This window comes from Lissotriton helveticus, chromosome 7 (genome assembly GCF_964261635.1).
Source record: "Lissotriton helveticus chromosome 7, aLisHel1.1, whole genome shotgun sequence".
NCBI lineage: Eukaryota > Metazoa > Chordata > Amphibia > Caudata > Salamandridae > Lissotriton > Lissotriton helveticus.
Window position 1 is genome coordinate 1,801,914,163 of NC_136068.1, and position 25,239 is coordinate 1,801,939,401.

The following is a 25,239-nucleotide window of genomic DNA, read 5'->3' on the forward strand; positions in this document are numbered from 1 at the left end:
CGCTCACGTAGCGCGCCATTGCGGAGTGACGCACTAAGAGTCCTTCTCGGGTCATAGGTTGATAGCCTCTGACGCTGTCTGCTGCTGTCGCAGCGCTGTGAGCGCACTGAATTTCCACTAAGGCAGCTGGAGATTCTACGACGTCATCAGTGAAGAGATGACTACGAGGCTAAAGGATCTCTCAGCTTGAAAACGGTAAGCGAACACTAGCACATAAGAACAGGTAAAACAGCATCTTACTCACGGCTGAAGAGAATAATATGAAGAATACTGTGAATAAATTAGTTTTTGTTGCCGATTTTTTCCTCCAAACAGCTGGGCTAATTGTTTTCTGCGAACGTTTCTTTGAGTCTGATTCTTTTGTGGCAGGAGCTTATAAAAAATCACTACTTCCAGGCATTGGCTGACAGATTTCATAGTTCATTGCTGCATTACTTTCAAACACAGCAGTTAAGAAACAAGCAGAACGTCTGGACTCAAGAAAGACAGTTGTTGATGTACTTTCTACAGTTTCAGCTTGTTAGATGTTTTCACAGCAGCTAGTTTCTCACTATAATAGGTTACTTTTTTTTAAAGTCTTTAAGGTCTTCAGGCTTTGCTGCTGTTACACATTTCTTCTTAAGTTACAGGCAGCAGATGTGCTGATTCCATATGCTGTTAGAAGTGTTTTATTTCCCATATATACATATATTTATTGTTTTTACTTGCGGCTAATTCCTTCAGGCTCTCTTGCGTTACGAGGTTTTAAGTTGCTTTCCTTCTTGTTACAGGCCGCAGTTAGGTGGGTTCTTGGTTGTAGGTCTTGCTCGTGCTGCGCTGTTCTTCCGTCTTCCTTTGGGTTTGCTCCTCTGGTCTGGTCAGCTTCAGATGTCGCCAAAATGTTGTAAGTAAATTAGGTAGGCAGCAAGACACGTCTTCTGGTTATTAAGATTTATTTATCAAGTCACTCGCAGAGCAGTAAACCTCACAGCTGACCAGACCATCAACTGCCAAAGCTGGAATCGTCACATACTAGATAGAACACTCTTAGGTACTATGGGTGGTTGGGAAGATAGAAACACTAAGAAAGGACTACTGACACCAAGTAGCCATGTTGAATGAAGTATAAATATACAACATCTCACCCGTTGCCTTCCAGAAAGCCTCAAGTTGAGGGCACTGCCAGAACATGTAGAGATCATCTGCACCCTTCTCTCCACATTTGGGGCAACTTCTCTCCCCTTGGTCTTTGATCTTTGACAGCCTCTTTGGCGCCCAATACTCTCTGTGGATAGTGAATAAGTGGTTTCTTCTTAACGGTGCAGATCTCACAATTTTCCAACATGTAGCTACAGATACTTGCCAATTATGCTGGCTATCTTCCTCCGGCAGTACTCCTCCCCAGATCTCATCTGGAATTTTGTCATCTTCCTCCCCTTCCTGAATCAGGGCCCAGTACAATTGTACTATCTCCTTTTTGAGGATCTTGTTTCCCTGCAGCAGTTCTTCTACTTTTCCCATTCCTTCTTGACTATCCTTTAGATTTCTAACCCAGCTGGCCAATTGGTAATACTTAAATCGCGAGATTGAGGCTTTTGTTCTTTCACTCAGCTCTTCCCATTCTTTGAAAGTATTCCGAGTTTTTAACTCTCCCCATCTTGTGATATTGCTTTCCCTCAAGGTGTTCGCTAGCTTATCTTTTAAATACTCAGGTGTTCCGGGGGAGTATCAAATTGATGCATATTGGCTGTAATATGGGATTTTATGTTATGTTATGTTATGTTAACATTTGGTAAAGCGCGACAGCTGCCCCAGCAAAGAGGCGTCCCGGCGCTAAGAAGACCGTGTCAGCACCTGAGGGGAGAGAGGGAGAGAGCCAGGGGGGCTAGGGAGAGGGGAACAAATGGGTTTTGACGGCTTTGCGGAAGGCAGTCAAGTTATCCAAAGAGCGGATGTGCAGAGGAAGGGTGTTCCAGAGTTTGGCTCCCAACACCTTAAAGGAGCGTTCGCCAGTACGGGCAAGCTTCGTCCGGGGGACAGTCAAAAGGTGTTGACCTAATGAGCGAAGGTTGCGTTGTGGCACATAAGGTGTTAGAAGTAGGCGAAGTAGTTCTGGCCGTCCAGTTTTAAGTATCTTAAAAATCATAGTGAGTGTTTTGAACTGGATACGTGATTCGATGGGTAGCCAGTGCAGTTTTCGGATAGTGGCTCTGGCTGAGCATCTGCAGGGGAGACCAACTAAGGCTCTTGCCGCAGTGTTCTGCACGCGTTGCAGTCGTGCGATTTCCGCTTTGTTTGCGCCCAGTAGCAGTACATTGGCGTAGTCCAAGCGGGAGAGGATTGTGGCGTGGACAATCAGCTGGCGAGTCTTGGGGTCGAAGAATCCAAGTATAGGATTAAGGCTCCTTTTGAAAACTCTTCTCATTTTTTTTACCAAAGCAAGGCTGCTGCCTTCAGTGTTTTTAGTTTTATTTTCTTGAAGTACTTTGGGTGTCCAAACTTATACAGGTAATGACTTCCTTCCTTTTTAACTTTTGCTTTTAAATGCTGAGGAAGTGTTAGAAATGGGATCTCCGGTTGGCTAAGGCTGGCACCAAAACCAGGCAGAGACCACCACTCTACGTCAGGGGGAAGGGAGTTACACACCAAGATAACCCCTGCTCACCCCCTTGGTAACGTGACACGACCAGTAAGGCTAAATGCAGAGGCTTTGTAAGTTAAGTGTTTGTACACGCACCCAGCAACAACACCCAAGGCCCACCACAAAGGAAACTCCACGCAAGGTTATATCTAAAAATAGCCTTTGTATTATACCGAACACATTAGATAATAAACACACACTTTAGAATGTGCCAGAGGCACAGGCAGAATTTACAGGGGATTATGTACATGGGACAGGGCCACATTGACCACTGTCAGGAATAAGCACCTGGTAGTACTAGCACTTTGTGGAAATAGAATACTTGTTGGAATAGCGCTTAGAACATAGAACATATCATAACTGTAGCACCAAATAGCAAATGTAGCACACAACCAGTAACCACTGGTAAAAGGTAAGTACCACCAACCCTAGCCACCTTAGGAAAATATCACGCAGGGAACCATGAACTCACTAGCATAACTATACTAGGAAAAACAACCACCTAAGTATAAAAATACATTTAGGGGTATAGGCCAGAAGCTTTACACATGATGCATGAAGACACATTCAGCGGTGTAGGGAAGAAGGCATTACACATGATGCAGAAATCACATTAGGCAAGTAATCACATTTGCGCAGAAGATCACATAGGGCATAAACATGTACCCCACACAAGGGCACAACACAAACTGTCCCCAGGCCAACTTGGCCTCTCAGGGGCGAGAACGCCCTGTGTCCACAATGTCAGGGCAGCTGCGCAGGCAGCCAAGGAAGATACTCAAGGGCCTAAACGAAGCAGCTGCCCACTAAGTGCTGAGTAGCTGGAGAACTGAGCCTGGCACCAGCGTGCCTCCTGGCTCTCCTTCTGGGGTTCTTGAATAAACAATAGGGCTCAAAATAACTGTGTGCCCGGGAGCCTCGTGGGCTCTGAAGAACAATGCCCCCTTCGTTGGAGTCCCGCTCGGGGGGCTCGAAATCATAAACTGCGCAGTAGCCTCTCGTGGGCTCTAACAACAATATGCCCTGTAAACTGGGGGAGCGGCCCGCTGCCAACCGGGGCCGCTCTACCCCTTAAGATGCCCCCGGAATCGGCGGGGCCTCTCAGGCTCTGAAGAAATGCCCAGAATCGTAGGAGTCCCACTCGGGGGACTCGAAGCACAACTACGCCCGGGTGGAGCCCTCAGGCTCCTAAGATACTCGAGCACCCAGCTCGGGGAGATCTGGCCTTCCCTCTGCACTCATGGAGCCCCCCTTCAGCCCGCTGAACTCACCGGGCTGCTCTGGGGACTCCGCTCTCCGGGTTGCGATGCCGGGGCTAGCTTCCTCCACGTTGGGATGAGGCTTAGACCTGCGGGGCTCTTCCCTAGCACGGGAATCCCGCGGGTCAACCAGCTTACTTCCTGCAGCTTCTGCCGAGGCCCAGTCCACTTCCGGGTCACCTCCGGCAGTGCAGCGGATCCCGCAGGCTTCTCCCCGCGCCTCGCCTCCTTCCTTGGCAGCGCGGGGGGGCGGAAGTGATGCTGCAGGGCCCGCCTGGTTAGGCACGGAGCTTCCTGGTTGTTCTGGCCGGCAGGGAACTTCTCCTGGGTCTTGGCGGCGATACTGGGTGGGCACCCAACCGTTGTTAAAATAAGGGAAGCGGGGTAGGCACCCGCTAGAATATCAACGGGCACCAGTGGCGGAAAAACAACAACCGCAGTGCGGGGTGGGCACCCACTCCGATAAGAAATGAAACAGGCGGCAAGACGAGGGGTAGGCTCCCTCCAGGTGCTCACAAACCCCCAGCAAAAGTCTTTGTCAAGAACAAAAAAAAAAGAAGACCGTCTTGGAAGTAAATCGCAAGGCCCCATAGGGAAGTCCTCCAGAAGGCAACAATAAGAGTTCTTAGGGCTGGGGAGACCCCAGCAAAGGGCAGCCAGGCAGGCCAGCATGCAGGGACTCCCCCAGGAAGCAGCAGCTGGGTCCCGCGGCGGTTCCTGCTGGCAGAGTGCCCTTCCAAAGTAAGCACAAGCACCACCACACACTGGGGTCACAGCCCCTCCTTTTATACACTTATCTACTTTGTCTTTGGCTGCAGGGTGGGGGGGAAACCAGTCACAGCTGGTTTTGGAGCACTCTGGTGTGATCAGCCCCTCTTCTCATTCACTAGCCAGGCTAGGGACATTAGACGCACCACAGGGGGCGGAGCCAGCATTGTGTGGGGAAAGTCCAGCCCTATTCAGGTCCCAGGTGTACTCCTCCCTCACATCACTCATGCAGATCTCTCCACTCACCAGCCAGCTCCAGCCAATTACAAGCCAGACAGCCAATTCACATAAATTACATAGACATGCCAACTTCTAGAAGTGGCACTTCCACACTAGGCACATTAACGCCGCACACATCATCGCGCAGCATTTAATCACACGAGTCCGCACATACCAAACTCGCATCTGCACTCCCCACGCATCAGGAACTACCAGGGACACATACATTCCCTATGCATTCCTATGGGAGGGCAGGCCAACCTCACTACACGCATGCACTTTACCCTGGGACACAGTGGTAAAGTTCACAGAAGCCAAAAATCACTAACACCAGATCACAATTAAAAGCAAAAAGTTTAGGGGTGTACCTGCTAGAAGGGCCAAGTCCAACACAACCCCCTTCCAGCCAAAACGCAGGGTAGACCAATCACCACGTGATGGGCTTTCCTGCTTAGGGCGATAGAACACGGATGCGGGCCCGCAACTGCAGGGACACCCTCCTGTTCTCTTCCAGGGGATACTCATTAATAGTCATAGGCACTGAATTATCTCCGCCCATGAGCGGGAACCCAGAACATATAAACAAAATACATATATATGTGTAAATATATCAAAAAGTACATAGTACTAAACTAATTATACAAATATACATGTATAATAACCATAATATGCAGCCTAACTTATATAAATAGGCTAATAAAGCTAAAATTACACACGTTCTGGAGCATGAAAATATGCTGTATATAAATGCAATAAAGAGGCATGAGCCCAAAATGCATTTCATAACCATGAAGACCTTTTATTTTCATCAAAGAATCTGTTGTAAACAGTTATTAGCCTAAAAGGCTGCATATGAAAAAATATCTGTGTACAGAAAATCAGACTGGCACCCTGCCTTTAAGGCCCCAGAACTCTACCAACTCATCCACACTGTATCTAAACAGACCACAGAAATTAAAAGCAGACTCCATCTTGGCAGGACGCTCATGGACACGTGCAACACAGGGGACCTAACAGTCTGAGCTGAAGCAAGAGTACACAATCTAAAAATGACACTCTTAGGAGAAGAAATAATGGAACTTCAAAAAATAATAACCCCCAAAATGTGATTATCTAAAATGCAGAGTTTTGTGGTGCAGCCAGTTGCTGCTGCGGTACAGCGCAAACGTAAATCCTCATCCCTTCCGCTGCCAACAATGTTAGAAATGGGATCTCCGATTGGCTAAGGCTGGCGCCAAAACCAGGCAGAGACCACCACTCTACGTCAGGGGGAAGGGAGTTACACGCCAAGATAACCTCTGCTCACCCCCTTGGTAACGTGACACGAGCAGTAAGGCTAAACTCGGAGGCTTTGTAAGTTAAGCGTTTGCGCGCGCACCCGGCAACAACACCCAAGGCCCACCACAAAGGAAACTCCACACAAGGTTATATATAAAAATAGCCTTTGTATTATACCAAACACATTAGATAATAAACACACACTTTACAATGTGCCAGAGGCACGGGCAAAACTTACAGGGGATTATGTACATGGGCGACATGGACCACTGTCAGGAATAAGCACTTGGTAGAACTAGCACTTTGTAGAAATAGAATATGTGTAGGAGTAAGTAAGTAAGTCCTTACTTACTTACTTGTTGGAATAGCGCTTAGAACATAGAACATATCATAACTGTAGCACCAAATAGCAAATGTAGCACACAACCAGTAACCACTGGTAAAAGGTAAGTACCACCTTCGCAACCCTAACCACCTTTGGAAAATATCACGCAGGGAACCATGAACTCACTAGCATAACTATTCTAGGAAAAACAACCACCTAAGCATTAAAATACATTTAGGGGTATAGGCCAGAAGCTTTACACATGATGCATGAAGACACATTCAGCGGTGTAGGTAAGAAGGCATTACACATGATGCAGAAATCATATTAGGCAAGTAATCACATTTGCGCAGAAGATCACATAGGGCATAAACGTACCCCACGCAAGAGCACAACACAAACTGTCCCCAGGCCAACTTGTCCTCTCAGGGGCGAGAACGCCATGTGTCCACAATGTCAGGGCGGCTGCGCAGGCAGCCAAGGAAGATACTCAAGGGCCTAAACGAAGCAGCTGCCCACTAAATGCTGGGCAGCTGGAGAACTGAGCCTGGCACCAGCGTGCCTCCTGGCTCTCCTTCTGGGGATCTTGAATAAACAATAGGGCTCAAAATAACTGTGTGCCCGGGACCCTTTCGCAGGAGTCCCGCTCGGGGGGCTCAAAATCATAAACTGGCCAGGAGCCTCTCGTGGGCTCTAACAACAATATGCCCTGTAAACTGGGGGCGCGGCCCGCTGCCAACCGGGGCCGCTCTACCCCTTAGGATGGCCACGGAATTGGCCGAACCTCTCAGGCTCTGAAGAAATGCCCGGAATCGTAGGAGTCCCACTCGGGGGACTCGAAGCACAACTATGCTCGGGTGGAGCCCTCAGGCTCCTAAGATACTCGAGCACCCAGCTAGGGGGAGATATAGCCTTCCCTCTGCACTCACGGAGCCCCCCTTCAGCCCTCTGCACTCACCGGGATGCTCTGAGGACTCCGCTCTCCGGGTTGCGATGCCGGGGCCAGCTTCCTCCACGTCGGGACGAGGCTTAGACCTTCGGGGCTCTTCCCTAGCATGGGAGTCCCACGGGTCAACCAGCTTACTTCCTGCAGCTTCTGCCAAGGCCCTGTCCACTTCCGGGTCACCTCCGGCAGTGCAGCGGCTCCCGCAGGATTCTCCCCGCGCCATGCCTCCTGCAGCGCGGGGGCGAAAGTGACGCTGCAGGGCCCGCCTGGTTAGGCACAGAGCGTCCTGGTTGCTTGGGCCGGCAGGGAACTTCTTCTGGGTCTTTGCGGCGTTAGGAGGTGGGCACCCGACCGTTGTTAAAATAAGGGAAGCGGGGAGGCACCCGCTAGAATATCGACGGGCACCAGTTGCGGTAAAACAACTACCGCAGTACAGGATGGGCACCCGCTCCGATAAGCAATGAAACAGGCGGCAAGACGAGGGGTAGTCTCCCTCCAGGTGCTCACAAACCCCCAGCAAAAGTCTTAGTCAAGAACAAAAAAAAAAAGAGCACCTTCCTGGAAATAAAGCGCAAGGCCCCCAAGGAAGTCCTCCAGAAGGCAACAATAAGGGCAGCCATGCAGGCCAGCACGCAGGGACCCCCCAGGAAGCAGCAGCTGGGTCCCGCGGCGGTTCCTGCTGGCAGAGTGCCCTTCCAAAGTAAGCACAAGCACCACCACACACTGGGGTCCCAGCCCCTCCTTTTATACACATATCCCCTTTGTCTTTGGCTGTAGGGTGGGGGGGGGAAACCAGTCGCAGCTGAAAAGTGCGGAAAGCGGAAGTGCCTTTCGAAGTGCAGCGCGAAGCGGCTGCAGGAGTGGTGCCGGAAAAGCTAGAGCCATAGAGCCACAATCGGAGCATAATTAGAGCGGCGGCAGCTGGGGTGCGTTTGAAGGGCCGAACCCTGGAGGCAGCGAGCCGGCGGTATTTGACAGCCTGAGCTGGAGCCTGAGCTTGCCGTACCCTGAGGCTCTCCGTACCGCGTCCCGCTACGCCGCATCAAACTGCAGGGAGAGAGACGATGTGAGGCAGTGAAGCAGTGAGCGGTGAGCCGGGGGTGAACCGGGGGACGGGTGTCGGGTGCGGGCGAAGGTCAGGCGCGGGTCGGGTGGGAGTAGGCTGAAAGCCCTAAGCCCCTGAAGCCCTGAAGCCCAGAAGCCCAGAAGCCCCTGAAAGCACAGAGAGCCTTGAGACCCCTGAGGTCCTGTAACCCCTGAAGCCCCCCTGAACTATTAAGACAATCTAAACGCCAGAATCACCACCATAATAGTTTAAACGCCAGCAGCCAGCCACTCCCTGCTGCTTAAACACATCTGAAGCCACCCTGAATCACCAAAATAGTCTTGGAAGGTGAAATAAGGTGGCGGACTTGATACAGCTGATAGCGGACAGCCGCGGTTTCTGCGAACACCGCCGCAAACACCACCGTATACCACCACTTTCTTCAGTCCGCCAAAAAGAGGTGAGGCAAAGTCGCATACACATCGGCATAAGGAGCGGGAGCAAGCCGAGACACGAGCCGTGAGCCGAGACGCGAGCAGCCGCGAAGTAAGAGTCGGGGGTGAGACTGGGAGAGGCAATCCGACCAGGTCTGATTCACCTGTGGTCCCCCCGTGAGCTCCGCTCGCTGACCAGACTCTCACAGACTCTCGCAAGCTTGTAAGCTGCCTTCCAACCAGCCTTAGCCTCAGTCTTAAAGGAAAAACTCTGAAAGATAGAGCAAATAGAGCAAATTCTTTGTGGGAGCCCCCAAGTAACAAACAAACAAATCACCCAAGCCAACCACCTTGCCTTTAAAAGCATGAGATCAGGCAGGGTCAGGAGGTCACCAAAGCAGAAAAAAAGAACTTCAAAGGAGAAGAAATCCCCACTAGCCGATCTGCGCAACGTAAACCAGGAACAAATGCCACTCAGCAAAAAGGGTCTAACAACAGTGCTACCCACCCAACTCATTTCTCCAATTGCAACAATGGTCAAAAATAAAAAGCAGGACGGGAGAGAGAAACAAGAGAAATCAGAGATAAACAAAGCGTTCTTTTTCCTGAAAAACCCAGGAGCCACCCTCCTTACGACTCAACAATCTCTCCCAGGTCTCCCCATGCCACTATCCCCCGAGAAGGTCGCCAGCAACAAAGGCTCGTCATCTATAATCGGAAGACCAACTCCTAATGGCACCGGGGGCAAACCTAATTACCTCATCTCGTCGAAGCCAGCATCTCCACAAGATCACAGTAATGGTCCACCAGCAGGAAGAATCAGGGGAGCGCCACGACCGGGAAACCACTTTGCCACACAAGTGCAGCATAGGAGAAATCCCCATCCTGGGCCAGAGTAAAACACAGGCGACTGGAGCTACAATAGAGGCCACCCCAGACAGCAAGAAGACGAAGGAAGAACAGACGGGTGTAGAAAAATCAGCAACCAACGCAACACCAACAACACCCATAACAGCATTGACTTTCTTCACAAAATGTAAAAAAAAAACGAAATCACAGAGTCCTCCCAAAAAAATGCGAACACAGAAATTATTTGGTAAAGAGCCTCAGATAGCTAAAGCCCAGACACAAAGGGAACAAAACACAAACCAAATGGAATCTGCTCATCAGAACTCCTTAGAAACATCATGGCTGAAGCTATTAAACTTCACATCAAGCCCAATATCAAGCCCCACTACAAACAAAGAATTGATGCAAGATACAAGCAAAAACAATCAGAAAAGGGAAGCAAACCCGGAGGAATTAAAGTCACCAAGTTTCATATCAAGCCCAATAACTAACAAAGAAAAATGGCAAGATACAAGTATAACCAATCTCAAAGAGGGAGTAAACCCACAGGAAAAACAGTGCAATAAAAATGAAGAAGGGCAATCTACTCAGCTGCGAAGCCCAAAAAAAACACCGGAAAAAAACAGAGAACAAGGCGATATCTCGCTTCACCAAGAGCACACTGATCTTCCATTCAATCGAAATCCCGAGCAGAGCACAAGTGCAATCCACTCAGGGCTGCTTCTCTCAGTAATAGAAACCCTTCAGTCATCAGCAACGGCTTTAAATTGGCAATCCGACAAAATGGACACCCAAATTGACTTAATGAACACTATAGCTCCTTACATTGCGGGGATTGACAACAAACTTGACAAATTAAACAACTTGATAATAACAGCTCAATCAAAGTACACACTGGAACAAAGTCCCTGCTCGTGCGGCCCAATCATAGACAAACTGAGCCTTCTTCCCAACCTAATAGAACAAATACTGGCTCTAACAAAACCAGACCAGTATCCCACCAAAGGGAAATCAGCCACAAGCACTACAGAGTACAATCTTGTCAAGAATTTAGAAAGAGATACGCAAAAAGGAAAGCACATTCCAGAAGTAAGTTCAACGTTAAACATATTAACTCCGAACAAAAAAATTACCTTAACTAGACGACAAAAAAAACGGGAAAGGACAGCAAGAAATAAACAACTAACAGGGCACACGGAGGAAGGGGTGAGATTGTTCCCCATATTCACCTCAGGCAAAAGCAATGAGGAATCGCTAAACACGACAAGACACTCTGATGACCTAAATGACCAAACATACATTTCATCAAGACATCACCTCTCAACAAAAAAAGGAAGGGATGGTCTACCTGCAGAGGTCACAAGTAACCTCGGCACATGCACTGTAGTAGCACCCACAGGCGAAACAAACAACAGAGAAGCACATTCGAGGTTGAGCAAGGGGACCTCAACACAGACAGATGACACCGCTAAAAAAAATACTCGCACGGAAAGTGGGAGCTCATCACACTCAACCTTCCCCCCAGCGCAACCTACACCCTCGGAGACATCAGCAATATGCAGAGAGGTGGCCGTGAACAAAAAATCAACACCAGCCGGACAAAAAGCTGACGTGAAACTGGAAAAGCGGCCTGAAGGAACTAAATGCTGCCCACAAGGCAAAGAAGAATTAGACCCAGACAAAGCAGGTCTCAAGGTATCCAACGTGGGACCCTTATGCAAGACCAGCCAGCTAACACAACTAACAACCAAGATGTATTACCCAAAATCATTGGAAGAACCCCAAACTGGAAACCCCAGGCTAGGGGAGAAAAAACTCTACCCCTCATCGCAGATATAAAAATCCTACTAAACCGCGGAGGCCGAAGTGTAAAATTGAACTGCATGGAGGACCCGACCTTAGAGAGGGGGACAGAATTGGAGTATATCAGAGCCCCCCAGACCAGCCCAGGCACGCGCGGAGGTTTGATGAAAGAGAGCAACCAGACCAAAAGGATTATGACATCCCAACGTGCACAGGCAATTGGCACACCTGGAACACAAATACCCGCCGGGACAGGGCGTCATTGTGGAACCAGCTTAGACCGTAGACCAGAATCGGGTAAAGGCGGTGGTAATTGGTCTAGCAAAGATGATTTACATCTCAGACAACTCCTCTTCACCCCAGAATACGAAACGCTGGGGAGGCACGACATTCTCAACAGGGGCAATATATTTAAACTCTATGCCAACATTGAAGGGCTACAACATTTAACCAACGCAGACTTACTCTTAGTCAACTTTCAAAAGCTTGATAACAATAACTTATTGGAACAAACATTAACAACATGGCGAACAGCAGAGATCACTCAGTTAATACTATCCTTTAGAGAGAGATTCGACTCATGGGGCATAAGGCTCTCCAGGCTGGCAAAACCACGCTACCCAGGCCCTCTAGAGGAATCACTGGCAGAAATAGGAAAAAAGAAAGAAATCTGCTAGAACAAAAAGCCCAGGCAGTTTCAGTACTACGGAACGCAAGAGGGAACAGCCCACCACCGGCAATCCATCCACTATTCAATACAGGTAAACAACCGAACCCCAAAGATGACGCCAATTACTGGCGCGGTTTAACAGACACATTAAACAAACAGAAGAAAAACTGACCATCCCAAAAATTTGAAAAGGAAAACAGTCAGGAGATCCTCAATCTACTGTCCTGGAATATAGCCAGGTCCAGGAAGTGGCTGGAAGATGGCCTACCCCCCCACAACTGGACCGCATGCAATATCATCGCCCTTCAAGAAACCTGGGCACTCGAGGTGCTACCTCTTGTTGGGTATACACATTTTAGCATTCCTGCGAGAAACAATTTCACCTACGGCCGACCAAAAGGGGGGCTATCAGTTTATATCTCGTCAGAAATCAACATCAAATCAGAACAAATAGCACCGCAAGGGCCAAACACGCAATTAATAAAACTATCTCTACCTGGGAGAGCAGTCCCGGTACTATTGGTTAATTTCTATGCACCTCCAAAGGTGAAAGAGAAACAAGCCCAGCTGGATGAGCTAGTATCCACAATTAGGGACATCGGAACTAACAATCCCACCTGGGAAGTCATCCTAACAGGTGACTTTAACTCAAATTTAATCTTTACACCAGAGGAAGATGAGATGCTAAGTGCTGCCAATGAATTCTGGAATGTTAAACCACAAAGTCAGCTCAAAGCAGAGCGCTTCGATCCAATCGGTCAACAATTAGTAACAACCTTGGAATTTCTTGGGCTGCGGTTCCTCAACGGAAGAACTCCAGGTGATAACCCACCGCAGTGCACCAATTTAGGAACCCTGACCACCTCAAGACTCGATTACACAGCAGTCTCACTTCCATTACTTTAATTCGTCCAGCAATTTTCAATTGAATATACATCAAAAAGTGATCATTCATACCAGCACACTTACTTTAACCTAAACCTCACCAAACATCGTAGCTTCAAGTCAGTGGGAGATAGCTCCTCTACCACTAACCTGAAACAACTCAATTGGACAACGGCCAACATCGACGAGTTGCAGGCAAACGTACAGAGACTAAAAATGGAAAGTGAGACAACCACAGACTACCAAATACAAAAATGGGAGGACTTTACGAAAAAGTTAACAACAACTAAGTACACCACAAAAAAAACAAGGCCCCCAATTCATAAAAACTCACTGCCAAAGAACCTGGTAAAGCTCAAAACAGAAATAAGGAGAAACGCCAGAGCATTAAAAAAGACTACCACGTCCCCAAAGACTGGGCTAAAACCTTAAGAAAGAGTATAAAAAGAAAATTTGGGAACATAAAAGATCACTCAAGGATGACTCTGGGCAAGACTACTCTGCACGACAAAGAACACCAACTCAAACGCATTCTGGAGGATCATAAACAGTTTAAACCATCCCTCAAACCCAATAACATCTAACGTCCAAGAAACGGATTGGGCCGCGCTATTAATACAGAGGTTCTCGCAAGTAACACCGGACCAGCCCAACACAGAAGCAAACCAACAAAATACCAACAAAGGGGACAAACAAAGAAAAGCGAGCACCGTTTCCAGTGGCGAACTCAAAATTTGTCGCAGGCAGACACAACACCCGAAGGAAGAACACAGAATAAACAAATCATCAGAGGGGGATCTCCTTATAACAAGTCTTCATTGTGACATGGTTCAGCCACTGGAGAAGAAGGAGACAACAAACAAGCCCAAACATACAAGGTTCTGTGAAGAGGACATAAGGAAAATTCTAAGGAATACTCGCGTCAGTGGAGCTCCAGGGCCGAACGGGATACCACCGATAATCTTTAAAACTGATCCAGACTTTTGGAGCGGAAAACTAAAAAAACTATTTGACGAGATAGAAAGGGTAAATCAAATTCTATCAAGCTGGCAGGGTTCCATAATCTCACCCATCTTCAAAGGAGGAGACAGAACATCCCCGGCAAATTACAGACTTATCGCCCTCCTGGATGTGGAGGCGAAGTACTTTGCATCCCTAATCCTGGAAGACCTAACAAACTGGTCTGATGCCACAAAGAGAATACCGCCCAATCAAACAGGCTTCAGGAAAGGGACCGGGACGATGACAAACATCCTGTCTCTCTCAGTGTTAGCCAACAAATATCTACGGAAAAAACAGCCCCTCCACCTATGTTTCATCGACTAAAAGGCGGCCTTCGATAGCGTAGATCGTAACATCTTATGGAGAAAACTGCGCAGTTGGAACATCCCGGACAAAACACTGAGAGGAATCTTACTCCTTTATTCCAACACCTGGATGGAAGTAAAATTGGGGAACGGAACACGGCTCTCAAGAAAAATCAACACCAGTAAAGGCCTCAAGCAGGGCTGTGTTCTGGCACCACATCTTTTTAATCTTTTCATGGCAGACTTAGCCCCAACTCTAAACAAGATCTCATCCCACTCACCCAAACTAGGCTCTTTATCCCTAACTCATCTATCCTACGCGGACGACGTGGTATTGTTGAGCCTAACGAAGATTGGCCTTCAAAGGTCACTAGTAGGGCTAGCGGAATTTATAACAAATAATAACCTGGAGATAAATACAACAAAAACAATGGTCATCACCAGACGACGATCAGTCAACCCATACATCCAACTGGAGGGAACAAAAATAGAGGCCGTGACCAACTACAAGTACTTGGGCTTCTACTTTGATAATCGACATAACCACCAGCAACAAAAGACGTACATAGCCCAGAGAGCAAACTCACTGTCATTTGCTTTTAGATCTTTGGCCAAAAAGCTGACGGGGCCATCATACAAACCTCTACTGGCAGCGATAAAAGCAAAAGTGCTTCCCACCCTGTCATACGGCAGCGTGGCACTGCACGGGAAAGACGCGGAGTTGCTTAACAAAATGCAGACAGCCATTTTTAAATCCACCTTCCAAATTCAACTGGGAGCTTCACCAGCTCAGACGAGATTAGAATTTGGAATAATAAATGAATTAGTGGGAAGAAAGTACGCAAATATAAAGTACTGGTACAGCTTGAAACAGAACATGGCAACCTCAAAACTGCACCAAGCACTGTGGGAAGAAATAAAAGACAATGTTAAATCCCCACACAACCAGTACCTTGAGAAGGCCATAACCGAGACAGGAACAAGAAATCTCTGGGAACTCAATCTGCCTTACCCAGCGTTCAAACAAGCCATAAACAAGTCAATAACATTCCATTCTCTTCTACTTGACAAAGCCACGTTCAGTACGAGAAAACACGCTTGGATGAAAACTCTCACTGCAGCCCCATACCTAAAAATTACATTTCCAGCTTACAGAAAACAAAAATGAATGGGGCTCCGTCTGGGAAATCTTCTATCTACCATGGACCAACCAATTTGGGTGCACGATGGACCCAAAATCTGTAGACTATGTGGGAGCAGCAAGGAGGACTTTATCCATCTAGTTTGCATCTGCCCGAATTTAGACCAAGCACGAGCAGTCTTCCTAAAAAAGGCAATGAACGAACGAGGCATAAGAACGTGTAGATCGGCGATTATGTCAACTTTGAACCCAACAGACAACTGTTTGAACTGTTTATTATTAAAGTTCCTCGTGGCTCACGCCCAAGCGTTAAAACAGAACCAGGCACCCTGCCCACATAAGGACAACAAAACTGTGGTAGTTTTGTGAGAGGGCTCTTTTGAACCTAATAATAAATATCAGAACTCTTGGAACTATAAACCACATGGATAGCTCAATTGTTCTTAAAAAACAAAGTTTTGCTCTAGACTCAGAATGTTTTAGAATAAATTAATAGAGAATTTATCCAAACAAAAGGAAATTTTTATGAGTAGTTGATTTTATAAAATGTATTGTTATGGTTTTAATTAACTGAAACAATAAAACTTTTTCACTGATTCAGTCGCAGCTGGTTTTGGAGTACTCTGGTGTGCTCAGCCCCTCTTCTCATTCACTGGCCAGGCTAGGGACATTAGACGCACCACAGGGGGCGGAGCCAGCATTGTGTGGGGAAAGCCCAGCCCTATTCGGGTCCCAGGTGCACTCCTCCCTCACATCACTCATGCTGATCTCTCCACTTACCACCGGGGCAGACCCATCCTGACTCCAGGAGCCAGGCTCACCAGCCAGCTCCAGCCAATTACAAGCCAGACAGCCAATTCACATAAATTACACAGACATGCCAACTTCTAGAAGTGGCACTTCCACACTAGGCACATTAACGCCGCACACATCATCGCGCAGCATTTAATCACACGAGTCCGCACATACCAAACTCGCATCTGCACTCCCCATGCATCAAGAACTACCAGGGACACATACATTCCTCATGCATTCCTATGGGAGGGCAGGCCAACCTCACTACGCACACGCACTTTACCCTGGGACACAGTGGTAAAGTGCACAGAAGCCAAAAATCACTAATACCAGGTCACAATTAAAAGCAAAAAGTTTAGGGGTGAACCTGCCAGAAGGGCCAAGTCCAACAGGAAGTAATTCAAAATCCGCTAGCAATGACCTGGTGTACTTAAACTGGAAGGCTCTACAGTATTGTAGTATGTCAGGGCTAGCGATACCTCCTTGTGCCTTATTCCTCCTTATCTTCCCCCAGGCTATCCTGGCTCCTTTTGCATTCCAGATGAAGCTGCTTAGTCCTCCCTGTAGTTTCTTTAACTTATCCTCTTTGAATTCCACCGGGATAGTACTAAAAAGATAAATGAACTTTGGAAGTATAGCCATCTTTATTATGTTCGATCTTCCCATAAAAGAGAGCAGCAGACCCACTAGGCTGCGAGCCGTTTTACCTCTTTATGGATTCTCTCAAAATTCAGGGTTTTAGTCTCCTCTATATCTGTTGTAAGATCTATGCCCAGATATTTTATTTTATTTATTACTCTAGGATCTTGAGATTTGTTATTCCATTGGCGAATTTCTGTCTTTGATTGATTAACCAGATATCCTGATACTTTCCCAAATGTTTTCACTATTTCTTCAACTTCTGGCAGAGATACCTCAAGATTGCTGGTAAATACCATCAGGTCATCCGCGAACAAAGCAACCTTTTTTTCCCACCCTTGGTGCATAAATGGTACTATTTCCTTTGCTTCCCTCAGTAACACTGCTAGATGTTCTATGTATAGATCGAATAGTAGAGAAATAGTAGAGGAGATAGCGGGCATCCCTGTCTTGTGCCACTTTGTATCATTATTTTTTCTGTTAGTGAGTCATTACTAAGACCTTAGCTGAGGGACTTGCGTAAATTTGATTGATTGCATTCAGAAAGGTCTCTCCTAAGTTAAATTTAGCAAGGGTTGCATTTAAAAAAGGCCAGCTCACTCTATCAAAGGCTTTAGCAGCATCCAGAGTTAAAATTGATAAGGGTGTTTTATAATGTATGGCTAGATCAATTGTGCTTATGAGCCCTTGAGTAAGTTCCTGTATGTGCCTGCCCCTGATGAAGCATTTTTGGTCTGTCAGCACTATGGTCCCCACCACCTTTCCTAACCTTTTAGCTAAAATTTGAGTATATACCGTGTAGTCTGTGTTCAGGAGTGAGATTGGCCTATAGGATTTGCATTTTGAAGGGTTCTTTCCAGGTTTAAGTAGAGACAGATAATTGCTTCATTCCATGAGGCTGAGAGGGATCCTTTCCCTTGAAATACTTCATTAAGAGCCGAAGGTGGCGAGGCCAATACTTTGCGTAGATGAATATATAGCTCATTTGGAAGAGCATCGGGACCTGCTTCCTTACTTTTTTTGAGTCCCTTCCTCTTTACTGATCGTCTGATTTAGTTCCGCTATTTGCCCTTGTGAAAGTTTTGGTATAGGGACTTCCTCCAAAAACGCTTCGATCTGCTCTTCAGTAACCACTGTTTCTTCTGTGTATAAGTTGTTAAAACACTTCTTAAATTCTTTTCTGATTTCTTCCTCCTCTGTGGTGTACTGTTGATCTTCCTTCCTTATTCTGAGTATCCTGTTACGAGTTGTATCCGTCTTTAATTTCTACGCTAGCAGCTTTCCACAACCTTCACCATATTCATAATGAGATATTTTGCTGGCCTCCCATTTTTCCTTGACTATCTGTTCAAGAGTATCGGCCAACTCTGTTTTTTTCATCATTCTCTTTTCCTCTATGTCAATCTTGTGGAGTAAGATTATTTGTGGCAAGCTCCGTCTCTAGTGGAGCAATATCTCTTTGTAGCTCATAAATCTTGTTTCTTTTTACTTTATTATTGTGCGCCAAGAGGCTAATTATTTTCCCCCTGATGACGGCCATATAGGCCTGCCAGGCGATCTGCTCCGTGGTTTCTTCACTGTTCACGCGGAAGAAATCTTCCATCTCATCTGATAACTTTCCAATGCAGGTCATGTCTTGGAATATGGCTCTATTTACTGTTCATCTGGGGCTAGTGTCGGGCATTTTAGCTTAAGGCGCAGTATCACAGCTGAATGATCTGACAGGTGTGCTGGTGTGTGTTCTACTGTTTGCGTAGAATTCAATAACCCTACATCTATCAAAAAATAGTCTACTCTTAAGCGTGTCCCAATGTTTTATTTCGCAGTGAATTTATTTGTTTCATCCCCTTTTTCTCTCCATATATCGATAAGACCTAAGTTTGCGGAGGGGAAAAGATGATGGCCGGATAGGATCTCAACCGTGAGCTCTGTGCTCTTCTCACCAAATTACTACACAAAAGGAGCGCTGAGGAAGTACTCTACCACAGATTAATACCTGGATTAACAATATCGGGAAGCTGAGCAAAAGAATTCATGCAACAATCGGTTCTGGTCTGGTCGGATTTCAATGGGAAGAGGAGCCGTGAGTACAGGGGCAGAGCCTGGAGGCGCGGGCGGAGTCAGGTGAAACTGAGCTAACGCAGTCAGCGCGAGCTTGAAGGTCGGGAAGCCCAGCGAGAGGCAGTAAGGGAAAGCAAAATCACGGTCTGGAGCGGAGCAGAGTGGCCACAGGAGTGCTGAATGAGCCTGGAAGGAGCGGGGGCAAAGGTGGAGGACAAGGGAACACCGCAGCAGTGCAGACATTCACCATGTGGAGTGAGGGCTGTGGTGGTTACAGCGTGTTCGAGCGACAGGAAAGCTTCTGCGAGGGTACCACTCAGAGGTAAGGCACTCTGTCTGACAAGTGTGCCGAAAGAAAAAAGTTGTAAACCTGACTTGGAGAACAGAATAGTGGCTTTTGGTGTAGCCAGCCAGGGAGATTATCGGGTAAGCGAAAGGAGGAACGGGCAGGGAGTTGTTGTGAGGAGGAGGTGAGCTAGAAAGGCTGTTGGAGCTGAGTATTGTGTACACGCTCCTAAGGCTGCTGTGAATCTGTATAAATCTGTAAAGCTGGAAGAGGCAAGGGGGGAGTGAAAAAACCCCAAACAAGCCCGAAACCCCCAAAGTAGTACAGGAAAAGCAAATAGAGAAAAATACTTTAACCTGCCCCACAAGGGTGGATGCTCTGGAGGCTGGGGTAGGGGAAGTACTAAAGGTGGACCAGGCCAAGTCAGATCGACACAAACCTCTGCCCCCTCCCAGGGAGGGGGCAGAGGAGTAAACATCAGCCGCTGGTAGAAGTGGAGGCAGACCATTACCCCGTGACTGGTAAGTTTACTAGGAAGCCCAACACGAAATCTTTCTCATCTACATCAGACATATCGCCTCAAGCAGTTCCAAAGAGCATGAAAAAGAAGAAAAGACACACTGCTGCAGCCAAATTACAGGCTCCTTTGTCTAGAGCTAGACAGGTGAAGTTGAAGACCCTAGAGTCCACAAAGCAGAAAATAATTCCGTCCTTACGGTCATACTTTAAAGTGCAAGAGAAAATTGAGCTCCATTTAGAGAAGGACTCGAATAAGGGCCAGCCAGGAACAAGCAGGGGTAAAGTAGTGGAAGGAGTGTCAAAGGAAAATAACAGGTTTTCTCCCTTGATGGCATCAGATCAGCAGGATCAGGCAGATTGTGATAGTCTTCACCCCCAAGACAGTATGGAAAAAATGATGGGCACCTTGATGAGTGAAATGAGGGCGGATTTTGCAACCTCTGAGAAAAACAGAGTAAAATTCAGGAAGCATGCGAGGTACTTGACCAGAAAATAAACATGCTCATGGAAAGAGTCACTTCGGTAGAACAGGAAATGGTGGTGATAAACAAAAAAGTAGAAGAAAACAGGAAATAAATTGATGTGCTTAAAAATGCGGATAATGAGAAACCAGGCTAGGAAAAACAACTTAAGAATTTTAAATATCCCTGAAAATTTGGAAGGGGAAGCCATTAAAAGCTTCGTGGTAAACCTGCTAGGGGAATCTGTTCCCTGGGCGAAATCAATAGACCTTGCTGAAGATATTCAAAGAGTTCACCGTGACCCCTATGGGAGAAATAAAGTCAGGAAAAATCCTAGGAATATCCTCGTTAACTTCAAAGCGTACACACTTAAAGAACGGATCTTAAGTGAGGGTTTAAAAGCAGGGTCCTTTTCAAAGGGCAACTGGTCATGGAGAATTAGGTCAGACATGTCAAAAACAACGCAAGACAGACAGTGGCAACATGGTCAATACATGCAACTATTGAAAACACTAGGAGCAACGGTGCAAATGCGCTTCCCAGCAGCACTGAGAATAATGTGTGAAAATAAAATGTACAACATCAGAAATCCAAAGGAGGTAGGGTGTTTCATAGATCGAATAAAGGCTCAATCAGATAAATAAGCAAAACTAAAGTCAAATAATGAAGCCAATCTGCTCAAGAACACAGTAGAAGAGTAAGGAGCTTGAATTGAGGGCAAAGAAAATGCCCCAAAGAAAATTGAGGGAGGCTTTTCCCGGGGAGGAAAAAAGGGGAGGAAGGCAGCACGAAAATTTTTGTCAAAATAAAAAAAAATGCACAAGGTGGGGAGCAAAATAGGGGAAAAAAATTAAAATGTCCCAACCAAGCAATACGAGGTTGAGGGAAACTAGACTATACTTGTAAGAACTAGAAGAAGTTTCAAAAAAGGGAGGTGTGCGCAAGAATATGGAGTAAAGGGCAGTTAACATTATGACGTGGAATGTAAATGGGCTACTGATAAGAAAATGTATGACAAAGATTATGGAATAACTGAAAATAATAGATTGTGAAATAATGATACTGCAGGAGATGCATCTATTGAAAGGTGAATGGGAGAAGATTCTGAAAAGTTAGAGATGGATAGAGTCATGTGTATTCACAAATCGAGACTGTACGGTGAAAGGGGTGGCGATTCTGTTTAAGAAATCTCTGGGAGCAAGGGTTGAAGCTGCAGAAGTAGACAAGAAAGGAAGGTTGGTTATAGTGAATGTGAGGATAAATAATGCCTCCTATAGAATCGTTGGGTATTACGGTCCTAATCTGGATGACCCAGAACCACTCCAGAAAGTCTACTTGCAACTTAAGTAAGGGCAACTAAAATAATGGGAGGGGATTTCAATATCATACTAGACCCTAAGAGGGACAGGTTCCCAACTAAGCATGGCCCTAATCTACCAAAAATGAGGGAGTGGGTAAGCCTGCACTTTATAATCCTTTACTTACTTACTTAGGGGCAAACACTCCCTGCTCATGCTTGTACAAGGTGAAGTGTCTTTTAAGCAAAGCCTCTCCCCCCCCCTCCCACATTTCAGCATTGTCGAGGGGGAAATTGTTTAACCACCCCTTTGCCAAGGTGACGTTGGTAAAGAGGCATGTGTGTGCCCTGATATAACTTTGGATTTGCCTCCCACCCTTGGCAGGACAGGATGGCAATGGCAGAGCCTCACACTAGCCAACCTCCACCCTAGTAACTCCCCTGCCCTTGGACAAGACTGTGGAGAATAATATAATTGGTCATCTCGGTCAGGCCAAGGGGAACAGGGATTTAAGGCCTGATGAATCAATCTATTTTGTGATCGCAAACGGTGCGAATCGCAAAAATCTGCCATTTGCGAACGCAAAATGGCCTCATCCAATGTATAAAAGATTTAGTATTCGCAAACTGTGAATCTCAGAAATGTGAATCCTAATTTTGCGATTCCCAATTTTGCAAATCCCAAATTTCATATTCGCAATTTGGGAATCGCAGACCAATGCATGAAGCATTCACAAATTGTGAATGTACAAAAATTCGCAATTTTGCATGTGCAAATTACCACCAATTCAAGTAAGGTGGTAACCAGGTGCAGACTATTTAAACAGGCTCAGAGGGCCTCAAAATGTTTCACAATGGCAGCGCTGTATGTCATAGCAAGGAGGATGCGGATTCAAGCAGCACAGAGAAGGAGGAGGAGACAGGAACTCATTTACAGAGTGCACATAACCCTGTTTCAGCAAACAGAGGAAGAAATCCATGGCAAATATAGACTAGACTCAGCTACAATACTAGACCTGAGAGATGACCTACATCCAACACTGGAGCATCAGACACGCAGGACCCAAGCCATTCTCACTCATGTGCAGGTCCTATGTTCACTGCACCTAATAGCATCAGGGAGCTACCATGGGGTGATAGCTGCAGCAGGAGGGGTGTCCCAAAGTTGTGTTTCATGCTTCTTAATGCTTTCTTGGATGCAATAGTCCAGAAGATACACCATTACATCAGATTTCTCCCAACACAACAGGAATTGCAGCAGGGCAAATTGGATTTCTACCAGATAGCCCAATTCCCACATGTCATTGGGCGCATTGTTGGGACACATGTATCCATCTGTCCCCCCTCAGCTAATGAGCATGTGTTTATGAACAGGAAATCATTTCATTCATTCAACATCCAGGTCATATGTAATGTCTCCCACATAATAACTTACATAGTGGCCAAATTTCCTGGTTGGACGCACGATTCATTCATATTCAGACGCTGTGGAATATATGCACATCTCACTGGGGGGGAATTTGGAGAAGGATACCTGCTAGGTAAATGCATGTAGCACACAATGATAGACTCTTTGGATATGTTGAAAGAGGACAGTGATTAATCTATTGCCTTTCATCCTGTAGGTGACAGCGCATATGCGGTGTGCTCCTTCATACTCACACCATACCTTAATCCTGCAACTCAGAGTACAGGGAAATAAAATGCTGCACATAAGTTGACGCGCAATGTCATTGAGTGGACATTTGGCCTACTGAAGAGTAGGTTCTGCCACCTGTGCCATGCTGTACAACCTAGCAACAAAAAATGGCAGTCCATTGGCCCTCACAGATTCGGAGTCTGATGAAGAGGATGAACCACGTCCACCTCGCAGAGCAGCAGGCAGTCTGAGAGCAGCAGATGGCAGACAGAGATGTGAGGAAAGAACACACAACTTTCTAGGTGAGTAATGATGAGACAATACACCTCATGAATTTTGTTCAACTGTGTTTTTATTTACCTTAACATCAGGTAAATTGTGTGCACATAGAAGTCAACATCTTTATTGTGTGAGAAATTTCTAGGGCAACATGGGATTTATACTGACCATGCACAACATTCTGTACTGAGCATCACATGTAATGCGTTATCTCACCCATTGGCATGCCTCAGTCACATCACTGACTACTTTTTATGGCCATGCACAGCACTGGAGAGGTCAGTGTGTACACTGGCCTCCCTTGAAAAGGCCTTGGATGCGGTACCTTGCCTCGCACTCCGCCGTCTGGGATCAGTCACCGTTGCAGTGATGCTGCTGAGGCTGGAGGCCTCCTCACTGTCCCCTGCACCCAGTATACTTATCCCAGCTATAGTAGCTGTCTGTAGCTGTTCAACAGCAGTGGTGACCTGCACCAATCCCCTGGTGACATCATTGCTGCAGTGGGCCATTTCCACTTGCATGGACACAGTGCATCTGGACAGCAGTGGCATTGCACAGACGGTTAACTGCCTTTGTGTAACCATCCAAACGGCTGAATAGATGGTGGCTTTGTCTGCGTTGGGAGACATGCTTCCTCTGCATGGTTCTACATAGATCTCTAATCACTACTATCATGTCCCTAAGACTTTCAGCATTTGCCCTATGGCCCTTTGCCACTTTGTTGTTCATCTCCCTGATGTTGTGATTCAGACACACCAGCTGCCTTGTATTGACTGCATGCTTTTCAATTGCAGCCGCTGCACCTTCACCATGGTGCCCTCCAGCCAGCAAAGACAGAGGATCCCTCTCCTTCCTCAGCAGCACCGTGTGCTCTTGCTCTGCATCTCCTGCGATAGGTGTTGCTACGCTGCACGTGAAACTGATCACTTTGAGGCTGTGCCTGCTCATCTGGCCTTGACTGTGGCTCTTCTTGGTTGTCTTTCCCTTCTACCTCAAACTCCTGTGGTGGAGCCACAGTGTACCTTAGTGGTCTTGGTGCAGGTGTTGTTGGTGATGTCGTGTCTGTTTCTCTTTCCCCTGCCTACTTGAATTGATATACCAAATTGGTGTTTTTTAATTGGTCACTTACTTGCTGTTCAAAACTGTGCATACGCTGCTTAGAATCATTGTTTTACTATCATGTGTCTGACTACATCTCCCATGATGCAATGCTGGGTGGTAACCAAAAAGTGGACTGGAGTGGGAATTAAATGTTTTGAATATCTAATTTATAAGTGTGCTTTTTTGTGGGATTTGGGGCAAGTGTATTTAGTATGCAGCTAGTGTTGGCTGTGGCTGAGCTGTGGATGTCTGCTACACCACAGATGGATTCAGGATGTAGGATTGACTCCACCAAGTCCTCAAGGGGGGTGGACACAGGCTGTGTTGATTGTCCTTCACCCGTCTTCTGGGCTTCCGTAAGCCTGCTTGCCACCTTCTCTTTTGCCCTTGAGCACAAGTCATACCAGCGCTTAAGTAGATCTGCAATGGAGTGCTGTGTGACCCCTATGGCGTTGACTTTGGCTTGGATGTGAAGCCTGATCTTCCTCTTCTCTGACTAAGGGATGTGTAGGGATTTCTTCCCAAACAGTTGCTCATGGCTCTTCACCATTTCCTCAATTGGGACCTCCAATTCTTTTTCACTGAACTTTTGCTTTCTCTTGCGTCCTGCAAC

At 46.7% G+C, this 25,239-nt stretch overlaps 1 long non-coding RNA gene across 1 annotated transcript; it reads left to right on the forward strand.

The window, feature by feature from the left end:
* The first annotated feature begins 54 nt into the window (after positions 1–54).
* On the forward strand, positions 55–24,786 carry LOC144770780 (uncharacterized). Its single transcript, XR_013599028.1, has 3 exons — positions 55–195; positions 23,233–23,548; positions 24,320–24,786. It is a non-coding gene; the product is annotated as an uncharacterized LOC144770780 (long non-coding RNA).
* The last annotated feature ends 453 nt before the right edge of the window (positions 24,787–25,239 follow it).